At 36.0% G+C, this 12,914-nt stretch overlaps 1 pseudogene; it reads right to left on the bottom strand.

Moving 5' to 3' along the window:
• Nucleotides 1-4,071: 4,071 nt before the first annotated feature.
• Nucleotides 4,072-11,823, bottom strand: LOC113506001 (annotated as a pseudogene).
• Between the last annotated feature and the right edge of the window lie 1,091 nt (nucleotides 11,824-12,914).

Raw genomic sequence — 12,914 nt, 5'->3', positions numbered from 1 at the left:
GTTCATGGAATTCCAATCAAATATCTTTGCTTAAGTCCTCTTGGCGACCGTCAACTTGGAAAACATATAAGGTTGCTGGGAACCGTTGGTTGTTATGGACTAAGCAAAATAATATTAATCCGGTAAAGCCCAACGGAGGCCAATTAGCTCAATTCCTAGCAGATTTGTATCTAAAATTTAAATTCTCTTACAATACTATTCTTTTGCATAAATCAGCAATATCCACCTTATGTAATACCCAATCTGGCAGATTAAGTGAAGATGTCCTGGTTAAACACGTTTTAAAATCTATTTCTTTGAAAAACCCCAAGACTGCGAAGCCTCCTGTCTGGGACCTAAATGTACTTTCTGATTACTTGTCTCAGTATTCCGTAGACTGTAGCAATATTTTTCAAACCGTTCGACATACAGCGACTTTATTAGTATTATGTTCAGGTCGTAGAATTCACGACCTGACGTTGTTGGATACAAGGGACGACCATTGTATTATTAATAAGGATTCTATCATTTTTTGGCCTCTCTTTGGATCCAAGACAGATTGCAGTGAGTATAGACAGACCGGTTGGAAGTTTTTAGTGAATCCCGATAAACAAAAGTTAGATCCTGTTTACTGGATCAATAAAACCATAGCAATCCTGAATGAAAGACGTAACAAGTCTGAATCATCAAATTTATTTATTACGCTACGCGGATCACCAAGACCTGCCTCTCGTAGTGTCATTGCAGGGTGGATCAAGACTCTTATGAGAGAAGCTGGCAAAACGTCAACCCCAGGTAGCATGCGATCCGCTGTGGCATCCAGAAACTTTGCTGATAATTTACCCCTTGATGACATTCTAGCTAGGGGTAATTGGAAATCGGTTAAGACTTTTCAAAAATTCTATCGTCGTGAAATTATTATGCACTCCAATAAATCATCAGTAACCTCCTTGTTTAACCCTGTCGAGTGATTTGATTTTTTGATTGAAAATTTGTCAAATTTGATGAGTTAATGTGACAAGTAATGCGTTATTTCAAATCATTTAATTGTATCTAAGAAATTTATATTAAATGTGCTTTTTTTTTTTTGTTCCTTATTTGAACAGTTTAATGTGTTGTAATTCCATTACTGAAATACAATTATTGTTTCCTTTTATGTTGTTATTTATTCACATTGGCTCTTTCCCACCAGGCGATAACAAACAGGTCTCATTATATTAAGCTTCTAATAACGGTCAAGTGGTTTAATAGACGCGTTTTACCTGAAATAAAACGCATATTAAACTACTTACCTTATTAGAAGCTTATTTTTAACCGCTGCCTGGTATAATTCGAAACAATGACGAAGAGGGTGTTTGCAACTATCAGGTAGCCAACACCCCCACGCCTGTGATGTGCGAAAGAGATAGCAACATATGGTAGAAAAAGAGGTAAAATACAACGGAAATCGGATGTGCCTATCTCATTATATTAAGCTTCTAATAAGGTAAGTAGTTTAATATGCGTTTTATTTCAGGTAAAACGCGTCTATTATTGCACCAATCAAAATCCAAATATTTTCTTGCAAATCACACCCGGTTTTGCCTGTGGACGTCTGACAGCAAAATTTTCTTGGCTGGCCTACGACACTTTAAACCAGCTGCACGTAAGTGGTTTCGTACAGTTTGCAACATCACATTATGTTTAGCTGCCGTGGAACGAGTAGTGAGGAAGGGCTCAGCCATATGCGTAGCATCTACATATATCACGATGCTGATCATTGGTATCTGTGTATGCAAATCCTCCCTTTGGCCCTGACCGGAGAGGGTCAATGCTTCCCGAATCTGCATAACGATGGACCCACAATTGCACAGTTCTCCTCTGTGAACAATAACAAAATATTGTTACAAAAACAACAATCAATAAAATGTGTTTTATTTTTTTTATTTATTCACAAACATACATTACAAGCCAATACAGTGTAAACATAAACCAATTTAGGTCTTCCTGCATCGCATCCCGCTTGCACACAATGCATATAAATATATTAAACTTCTAAACATATTTTTTTTTGTTACTCACCGATAACTTCAAACGCCTTGCAATTTCACTTAACGAAATGTTTTGCTGATGCAAAATAATAATCTCAGCTCTTAAAAGTGTAGTTAAATGATTCATATTGATTAACAAATTAAAGCAGTTCTCGAAACACGCAGGATATAATGTCTAATAACGTTAGGAAAGCCCGATAGTCAATAGCATTATGACGATGCACTTAAACCGCGGTAATAATATCCTAATTATATGAATTGTCATTTAAAGAGGGTAGATTATAATAATTAATGAATTCCAATTCACATGTTAAGAAGACTTATATCTAAATTATATGAATTATCATTAAAAGAGGGTAGATTATTAATGCATTCCAATTCAAATATAAAGACCTTGTTATTAACAAGGCCTTATTTCGTTAAGCAATGAATTGAACAAAGAAATGTAAATATTTTATGAAATCTTACAAAAATTATACAGTTAATATAGTGGACTTGTACCTACGACGCCCGGCGATCACGGACACCGAGTATCACTTGTTCAACCATTAAACCACGGAGATGATTAATATTTATGTTAAATAAAAGCTTTGTATTCCCTGCAACATTAGCGATAAGAATTGCAAGTGTGTGCGTGGACAACGAGTTATTGTGAAGTGAACACTACTAAATAGACGGTGTGATACACTCGTTTCTTTTATGCACACCGACATGCATGTTAGTGTGCCCTGCGCAGCAGATAATTTTGCCGTGAGTACCATGTATTAGTATAAGGACAGTCGTAATAAACCACTCGTAGCGTACACTCGTGTTTCATTTGGAACTTCCTGCAACCCGCACACTTTATGGCGACCCTGCCATGACGCGAGCGCTGCGGTGTAGGTTACCTACCTACCATGCAGGTATCGCGTGACGGACAAATTCGGTGTCTAAGCGGATTCCTGTGTGCCTTTGTGTACTGAGTTAGAACTCAAATAATATCAACGTGATTAGAAAAAATATAACGCAAGGAACACTCGACATAACCGAGCACGTACGCCGAGCACAGATAATTAATTTGCTCTGCTTGAAGTAATAATAATTAAATAAATAATCACAGTTTTTTATAAATATTTTAATGAATTTATAATTGTAATACTTTCCACCTGCCCAAGTGTTATCTCCTGTGTCACTACCACATTTATTGTCTGGTACCACTTATCTCACTCTGCACTATGGAGACAATCTAAAACACTGTCAGTGAAATGATGGAACTTTCCCATAATCGGATGACTGAGTTTGAGGAGGAACTCAACAAGACTTCAGTTGCTTCAACCTCATCATCAGGTACGGCTGCCGAATTTAACTTCTTCCGCACTTTCATGATGCAAGCCTTACACAGCCTACGGCAACAGGTTGAGATGCTTGCTCATGGCATGGACAGCTTGGAGATGAGGACCCGTAGAAAGATTCTGTTGCTGCACGGGGTATCTGAAGACAAAAAAGAAGAAACAGTGGCAGTTGTAACTGAGGTCGTGAAAAAACCGCTTAAAAGTTGCTGATTTTGCTGTTAGTGACATCAAGAGGTATTTGTATGTATTTATTTATTGAAACTTTACAATAAAACAGTTGTAACAGTTGTCTCGCAAAACTGCTTGCGCGGTTTGACTGCAGGTAATAGTCTCAATTAAACTTAATAAGCCTTTTAAATATCTACTCTATGTACTTAAATCAAAACATTAATGTTATAAGACCAAAAGAATCACAGTGATTCGAGTAAATACTTTTTAAGATGCTTTTGAATCGACATAAGCGTGGTTCCATTCTGATGTTTTCAGGTAAACTATTAAGAAGATTATGGCAAACGTTTTTTTAAAGTTCTATCTCCAAAGTAATTGAAATGAAACTACTTTTACGGATTTTATCGCGGTTTAATTTTGGATTTTAGTTCCCGACGACGTTTCGAAACCTTTGCAGGTATCATGGTCACGGGCAGACTGAGATGGCATTCGTCTTGACAGAAGATGTTGCTCGTTCTACCTTCATATTTTAATTAATTATTTGTGGTCCGACCTACGCAGTATGAGCTCACTGTGTCTTGATGTCTTGCAGTGCTGCTCTTGGGTTTGGCCTTGAGTTTATTTATTATTGGATCCCAAGTAGGTGATATCTTCCAGCCATCTTTTCTATTGAAATTAGGGTGTTTTTTAATCTCAATAGCCTCGCGAAACATCCTAGGTAGGAATTTGGATTCTTTAGCGAGGATCTGTGGTTGGTCAAATCTAATATAATGGCTGGAACCTTCAGCGGTGTTTCACGTCAGCTATGTGTTCTTTAACGCGGGTCCCTATGCTTCGTTTGGTTTGACCGATGTAAGAGAGGCCGCAGTCACAATCTAGTTTGTATACTCCTGCATCTTGTAGAGGTATGTGACACTTGACGGATGGTAAGGACTGGCTAATCTTCTTGGGCGGCTTGAAGTATGTTTTAATTGAAGCTCGCTTCAGGTTGTAACCAATCTTGTCAGTGACTCCTCTGACATATGGTAGTACAGCAGGCAAACGATCAACTGTGGCTGGCTTCACTCGGTTTCTGTGACGGGGCGTGGAACTTGGAGCTTGTTGTCTCGCAGTACTTGCTTGACGTGTTGAAGCTCAGCGGCAAGGTGTCTGTCATCACAAGAGTCCGTGTGCTCTCTGAAACAAAGATTTTCCCACGGTAGCTAACTGTTTAGGGTGGTGGTGAGATTCACCGTTTAAGTACCTATCTGTATGGGTCTTCTTTCGATACACGGTGTGACTTATGGTCTGATCGAGATTTCTTTTAACTAATATGTCTAAGAAGGCAAGAGATTTATTATCCTCCAACTCCATAGGGAATTGAATTTTGTTATTGATGGAGTTGAGATGTTTTAAAAATGCATTTACTTGACTAGATGGTAAAACTGTGAAAGTATCATCTACGTACCGTTTGTAAAACCTGGGAGTGAAAGGAGCTGTTTTTAAGGCTGTCTCTGACTACAGGGGATACAGGCGAGCCCATCGCTACACCATCTACTTGTACATAGAATTTATTGTTCCACAGTAGGTAGCCAGATGTGAGGCAGTGCTCGAGAAGTTCTGCATATTCTAGAGGTAGGTTGTTCTCTGCTAGCTTCTTGGAAACAATTTCAATACAATCCTTAACTGGTAGGCATGTAAACAAGGACTGCCTGCTGTACTACCATATGTCAGAGGAGTCACTGACAAGATTGGTTACATCCTGAAGCGAGCTTCAATTAAAACATACTTCAAGCCGCCCAAGAAGATTAGCCAGTCCTTACCATCCGTCAAGTGTCACATACCTCTACAAGATGCAGGAGTATACAAACTAGATTGTGACTGCGGCCTCTCTTACATCGGTCAAACCAAACGAAGCATAGGGACCCGCGTTAAAGAACACATAGCTGACGTGAAACACCGCTGAAGGTTCCAGCCATTATATTAGATTTGACCAACCACAGATCCTCGCTAAAGAATCCAAATTCCTACCTAGGATGTTTCGCGAGGCTATTGAGATTAAAAAACACCCTAATTTCAATAGAGAAGATGGCTGGAAGATATCACCTACTTGGGATCCAATAATAAATAAACTCAAGGCCAAACCCAAGAGCAGCGCTGCAAGACATCAAGACACAGTGAGCTCATACTGCGTAGGTCGGACCACAAATAATTAATTAAAATATGAAGGTAGAACGAGCAACATCTTCTGTCAAGACGAATGCCATCTCAGTCTGCCCGTGACCATGATACCTGCAAAGGTTTCCAAACGTCGTTGGGAACTAAAATCCAAAATTAAACCGCGATAAAATCCGTAAAAGTAGTTTCATTTCAATGTCTAACATTCGCGTAAACCTAAGAAACCACTATTCAAAGTAATTGTTTACTCCTCATAACTCTTACTCTTTAACCTCATATTAACCTGTGGTTACTGACCTGAGTGCCACGCTCATGTCGAATCAACGCTAAGGTAAGATCCCGCCTGCTATGGTTATTAACTGCCAAAAGGTATTTATGTTTTAGGCTTACTGGTAAGATTTTGCATATTTTAAATAGTTTAGCATAATCTCCTTTACATTGAATTTTTGTTTTTCTGTTAACTAAGTTAACTAGTTTTAAGAATCTTATTTGTAGTGCTTCTAATCTATCAATGTAAGTTTTGAAAGTTAGACCATAGCAGTAAGAGAGTGACCTAATATAGGATCGACTAAGGCGAAATATAAACATTTTAATACTGAAGTAGGTACTTTAAAACTTAGGTGATAAAATTTTCCGAGTAGTATTCTTGACTTACTACATATATAATCTATATGGGATTCCCAGGAAAATTGGATATCAATTTTGACACCCAGGTAAGTTACAGAACGTCCAGTAAATGTGTATTAATTTCGTCCAAAAATTTAGTTAAGAGTGTATTTGTACTTTTATTTCTCTGAAAACCGTGTTGACCTTCATTCAGAATATTGTTTTTTTGTAAGTAGGTACCAATTTGATTAACAATGTTTTTTCTATTACTTTGTCGATAGCTGATAATATTGCTATTGGTCTGAAATTGGAATATACCTTTTTATCCCCTCTTTTATGGATTGGACGGATTATGGCTTCTTTTAATTTTGGCGGATTTTTTTTATTTTTCACAGACAAGTTTATTAATTTTGTTAAAATAGGGCTAATCTTATCAACCAATAGATTCAAATCGGACATGCGTATGTCAGAAAGTGCTACAGACCACGTTAGTGATGAGAGGCCGGGACAGCAATATAAGCTTTGTTTTGACTGTTTTACTCATGATGTAATTTTGACATTTGACTAATGAATTTTACTACAGGGAAAATGAAATAATTAGGAGAATAATTAGGAAACAAATATGTATCTAAATTTATTTTATTTCTGCAATTTACTGTTTACTAAATGTAAATGTAGTTGTAATCTCAAGGTCTATTTTTCATGAAACATGATAACTGTATATTTTAATTATAACAAGGCAAGGGGAATAGACAACTACATAAGTGATATTGCCATTCCTACTTTTATACATAACACATAATGTACATAAAACATAATAATTGTATTGTATAATACATAAAAAACACATCGTCATCATATCATAATCAATTAATAATAAAACAAGAGACTTAACTTTGAAGAGAAGTAGTCCGTTCCGTAGTCGAAGCTCAACTGGCTGGCGACGCACCGTCCATCGCTTTTATACTGTACCGTCTAAGTCAATTGACAACTAATAACAACATCCGTTAAAATAAGTTACATTTTAAAATTACTACTAACACTTTAAATTATTATTTTGATGATTTGTAATTAATATTTAATATTTTACTAATATTTAAATAACCGACATAATAATATTTCATACCGGAAGTTCTGTTAAAAAGTATCTATTTTAATCTTTGAGGGTAGATCAATTGAAAATTTGAATCACATCAAAATAATTTTACAGATACCATCACGGCCATACTGACATGTACTTCGTTCTCGAAGTACAAATTACCTTACATTTAATGATCAACATACATAATACTTAGTCTAATACATTTTTTTACATTGTTACCGTCGATCTTTTCACATTAAGACGACGAAATAACAACGGTCAGTTGTTTTAGACATTAATCTAGCCCCACACCTGCTGCGCATGAGACAGGCTAGAATAAAACAACTAACTTCAGCAGTTCCAATTTCACATTCATCATAACATGTGGTGTTGAAGGAAAACAAATATTTTAAAAAATAACAGTTTAATTAAACATGATCAAATATACATTGTTCTTAACAAATCATTAATTATAATCACTATATGACACAAATACAATTTTTAAACTTAAATCTTTATAATTTTAAACATTATTCTCGTCAACCCATACACCTGGCCATAATCTCAATTTATCTTTAGCTATGGTTATGTTCCTTAGGTTACCTACTCCTCTAAGAGAATACCTATCATGTGGTAGAATGCCAATTATTTCGTAAGGACCCTTGAATCTGGGACTTAGCTTATCACGACGCCTATGGTCTTGGTTTACATATACGGTGTCACCAACATTAAAAACCTTGTTATCTCGCCTTACAACATCAAAACGGTTTTTGAATTTATCGGCCTCTGAACATAAACGCTGATAAGCTAGTTCGCGGTCCGCCCTTACATCAAAGTTATTTTCGGAAATAATAATATCATTTAGATGAGCTTGGATAGACGGAATATTAGCATTACAACCAATGAGCAAACGGATTGGTGTGAAACCGGTAGATTTCTGGACAGTGGTATTAATTGACTGCTGTACTTTCCACAACCCGCTTGGCCAGTCTGACGAGCCATTACATGTAGTATTTAACATGTCGATAACAGTACTAACATACCGTTCCACTTGTCCATTACCCCTTGGTGTACCCGTGGAAATCATATGGTGTTCAATATGTAATTCATTAAATAAAGAACGAATTTGGGTGGAGCTGAAATTAGTTCCCCTATCTGTTATTACTGTTGACGGAGTTCCGAATAAAGTAATGGTTTCTCTTATAATGGGTACAAGTTCTTGGGCATTAAGAGTTTTGAGAGGTTTCAATAAGCAAAATTTTGTAAATCCATCCACTATAAGTAGAATATATTTGAAACCTTCGCTGGTTAGTGTAAATGGACCTGTACAGTCTATATGAATCGTGTGAAAAGGAATTGGGCTTTTATTAATAGGATGTAAAAACCCTTGCTTGGGACCTGAATGACCTTTACGTTCGATACATATTAAGCAGTGTTTTAAGTATTTTCTAATGAAAGCGGACATGCGAGGAAACCAAAAATATTCAGAAAGTTTTTTGAAAGTTTTGTCAAATCCTACATGACAGTTCTCGTCGTGAAAAAGTCTTAAAAGTCTAAATCTTGTGCCTTTAGGAACATACAGCTTTGATTGATTGGGTCTGACCTTATAAAATAACAAATGATTATGTAAGAAGTATCGATTTTCATCTAGTTCACCGGATACAACTTGAGAAATCAGATTTTGAGTTTCTGGGTCGTTTTGTTGTGCAATTTCTAACCAAGACTGTGGTTCTTCAATTAAATTAACAACCTTAGTTTCACTTTGAGTCTCATTATTATTAGATTTAAGAGGACTGGGGTTCTCAACAGGATTACGGCTAAGAAAATCAACGTGGCCTATGTATTTACCTTTTTTTATATACTATTTCAAAATCAAAGTCTTGTAAAAAGGTCCACCATCGGGCAACACGGGGAGTTAAATCTTTCTTATTCATTGTAGCTTTAATAGAATTACAATCTGTAAAAATTTTGAATTTAATACCCAGAAGGTATACCCTAAAATGTTTTAATGCATTAAAAATTGCCAAAGTCTCTAAATCATACGAACAGTATTTAGATTCTGCAGGTGATGTACGTCTGCTGAAGTAGGCTATTACTTTCTTATTATTATTTATTTTTTGTACAAGAATTGCACCATAACCTAGAGAGCTAGCGTCTGTATAAAGTTCCGTTTGAAACTTAGGATCAAACACAGTTAATAAGGGTTTAGAAGATAAATGTTTTATAACATAATCTCTAGCCGCATCCTGTTGGGCTCCCCACTCCCACTTTTCATTATTTTTAGTCAGTTTTGTTATGGAAGCAGTACGAGCAGCGAAATTTGGGATAAATTTGCGGAAATAACTGGCAAGACCCATAAACTGGCGTACCTGTTTTACGTTACTAGGGACAGGGGAGTTTACTAGATCAGCTACCTTTGTATCACTTGGCCTAACACCTTCTCGTGAAATAACTCTACCTAAATATTCTATGCTTTCGACGAAAAATTTACATTTTTTGATATTTATAGTGAACCCGGCATGGGACAGTGCTTGAACAGTTTCGTTTAAATAACACAGACCCTCATCTATCGTTGAAAATGGAATGAGAATGTCATCGATATAGACTAGTAGAAACTTTAAGTGTTGAACGGCCTTCGTGATTGCCCTTTGAAAAACAGACGGTCCATTACAGATGCCAAAGGGCATTTTCAAAAATTCGTAATGGCCGTCGGGAGTCACGAAAGCAGTGTATTTTATAGAATCAGAAGCTACTGGAATTTGGTAAAATCCGTTTTTCATGTCGATAGAAATGAAATATTTAGCTCTACCTAGCCTGTCTATCTGGTCTTCGATGAGAGGAAGGGGGTATCGATCTTTTTCCAAAATTTTGTTTAATGCTCTATAATCTATACAGAGCCTATCACTTCCATCCTTCTTTTTGACTAAAATAACTGGGTTTGCAAAAGGAGAATCACTTTCCCGGATTATGTTTTGTTTCAAAAGTTCTTGAACTATCTCATTAACCTTCTCCCTCTCAATCGGTGCCAGACGATAAGGGCGATAATATATGATTTCATTCTTAACTAATCGCAATTTTAATTCACCGGTCTTTACTGTACTAGTCTCATCCAAGACGGAAGGATATTTATGAAAAATTTTTCTTACTTTTTCTTGCAGTTCTAAATCAAGATGCTCAATTTTTGAAGTTAATTCATTTAATTCTGATATATCAGTAAGTACATTTACTTCCGTCTTGGTTTGAACTGGCTTCCTAAACAATTGACTACCTAATGAATCTGTAACAATCTGCACGTCTGGGTACTGAACAGCGTTTCTGCCTATAAGTAAATTATATTGAAAATCATTATCCCTGACAACATGTATATCTAATTCTAAACAAACTTCTTGGAATTGGACAAGCACGGTAATGATAGCAAAAACATAAATTTTATTTGATCCTATTCCGTTTAAATAAATTGACGTTGGTGAGAAATGGCATCCCAAGCGTCTTGCTACTGATTCTTTTATTAAACTACAATTGGCTCCTGTGTCTATTAATGAATCAATTGGTACTCCATTAACTATGACACGAGTTAAGTTTAGTTCGGTCTTTCTAAAAAATTAACTGCCTTATTTGGTACTATGGTAATGGATGAAGAATTATTTGACTCGGCTCTTTGCTTATGATAGCACACCGATTCAGTGTGATCTATCTTTTTACAATATGTACATATTATTGTACGAGGATCATTAGGTCTAGATGATTGTGGGGCTTGGAAAGTAGTGGAGCTGTGAACAGATGTTTGCCTATTTTTAGGGCAAAATGACTGTACATGGCCAGCTTTATTACAAGTGAAACACTTCTTTTCACCAGAAAGTTTGGGTACTTTAATTCCCGAAGGACCTGAATCACTACTTTCTAACGGTCTCTTTTTGGATTTGGCATAAATTGAGAGAAGAGATATAAGGGCAGCAGTTGTAGTGACGCCGCTATTGAGTGAGGCCATCCTAACGTCAACATCAGTTATCCCACCGCAAACTAATTCAATGAGTTGTTCATCGGTGAAAGAAATTTTTGTATTTCGATACAGTCTTATTTTTTCTCTAGCGTACTCCCCATAAGAATCAGCAGAATCTGATGTATGTAAAACTGCCTTGCTAAGTCTCTCGGATAAGTTTTTCTTTTCGGGATAGGCATCGATAATGTCCGTAGAAAACTTTTCCCAAGATCTACCTTCTGATGGTTCCCAAGACTCGAACCAAGTTACAGCGGAACCTCTGAGAGACTTACCAGCTTTAGCTGCCGTCTTGATACTGCTCCACTTCAAATCGGCACGGAGAGCTTCAATGCTGTCACACCAACTCTTGGCTCCGCAATCATTCTTGTCAGGGTCAAATAGTGGCAGAGCGATGTCATCATCTTTTTGTTGGGTTGTAGATACAGCATCCCGGATTGCTTTCAGAAGATTGGTAATCACTTCAGAATCCATCCTAAAAATATAATAAAATGAATTAACTATGAGAGGCGAAGGAGGTATCCCACTTCTGATGTCAGAAAGTGCTACAGACCACGTTAGTGATGAGAGGCCAGGACAGCAATATAAGCTTTGTTTTGACTGTTTTACTCATGATGTAATTTTGACATTTGACTAATGAATTTTACTACAGGGAAAATGAAATAATTAGGAGAATAATTAGGAAACAAATATGTATCTAAATTTATTTTATTTCTGCAATTTACTGTTTACTAAATGTAAATGTAGTTGTAATCTCAAGGTCTATTTTTCATGAAACATGATAACTGTATATTTTAATTATAACAAGGTAAGGGGAATAGACAACTACATAAGTGATATTGCCATTCCTACTTTTATACATAACACATAATGTACATAAAACATAATAATTGTATTGTATAATACATAAAAAACACATCGTCATCATATCATAATCAATTAATAATAAAACAAGAGACTTAACTTTGAAGAGAAGTAGTCCGTTCCGTAGTCGAAGCTCAACTGGCTGGCGACGCACCGTCCATCGCTTTTATACTGTACCGTCTAAGTCAATTGACAACTAATAACAACATCCGTTAAAATAAGTTACATTTTAAAATTACTACTAACACTTTAAATTATTATTTTGATGATTTGTAATTAATATTTAATATTTTACTAATATTTAAATAACCGACATAATAATATTTCATACCGGAAGTTCTGTTAAAAAGTATCTATTTTAATCTTTGAGGGTAGATCAATTGAAAATTTGAATCACATCAAAATAATTTTACAGATACCATCACGTACAAGGTCGCTTCCTGGCGATTTATTTTTATCCATTTTATTTATTCTTTTTTTAACATCATGACTATCAACTGGTTGCCACCTCATCCACAAGCTCGACTGATTGATATAACTATTCCAACCATTTTTGATCACATGAATGCTTTATCTGTTTAATTTGATTGGAAAATGTATTGTGTTCGCGAATTCGTTACAAATGACATCTATACTTCCGTTATTTTTCATATTATTAAGGATCATTTCGTCCAATGATTGCTTTTTGTTACCTAATAAAC

Source organism: Trichoplusia ni, chromosome 28 (assembly GCF_003590095.1).
Source record: "Trichoplusia ni isolate ovarian cell line Hi5 chromosome 28, tn1, whole genome shotgun sequence".
Lineage (NCBI taxonomy): Eukaryota > Metazoa > Arthropoda > Insecta > Lepidoptera > Noctuidae > Trichoplusia > Trichoplusia ni.
This window is presented reverse-complemented; position numbering and strand designations above follow the sequence as displayed.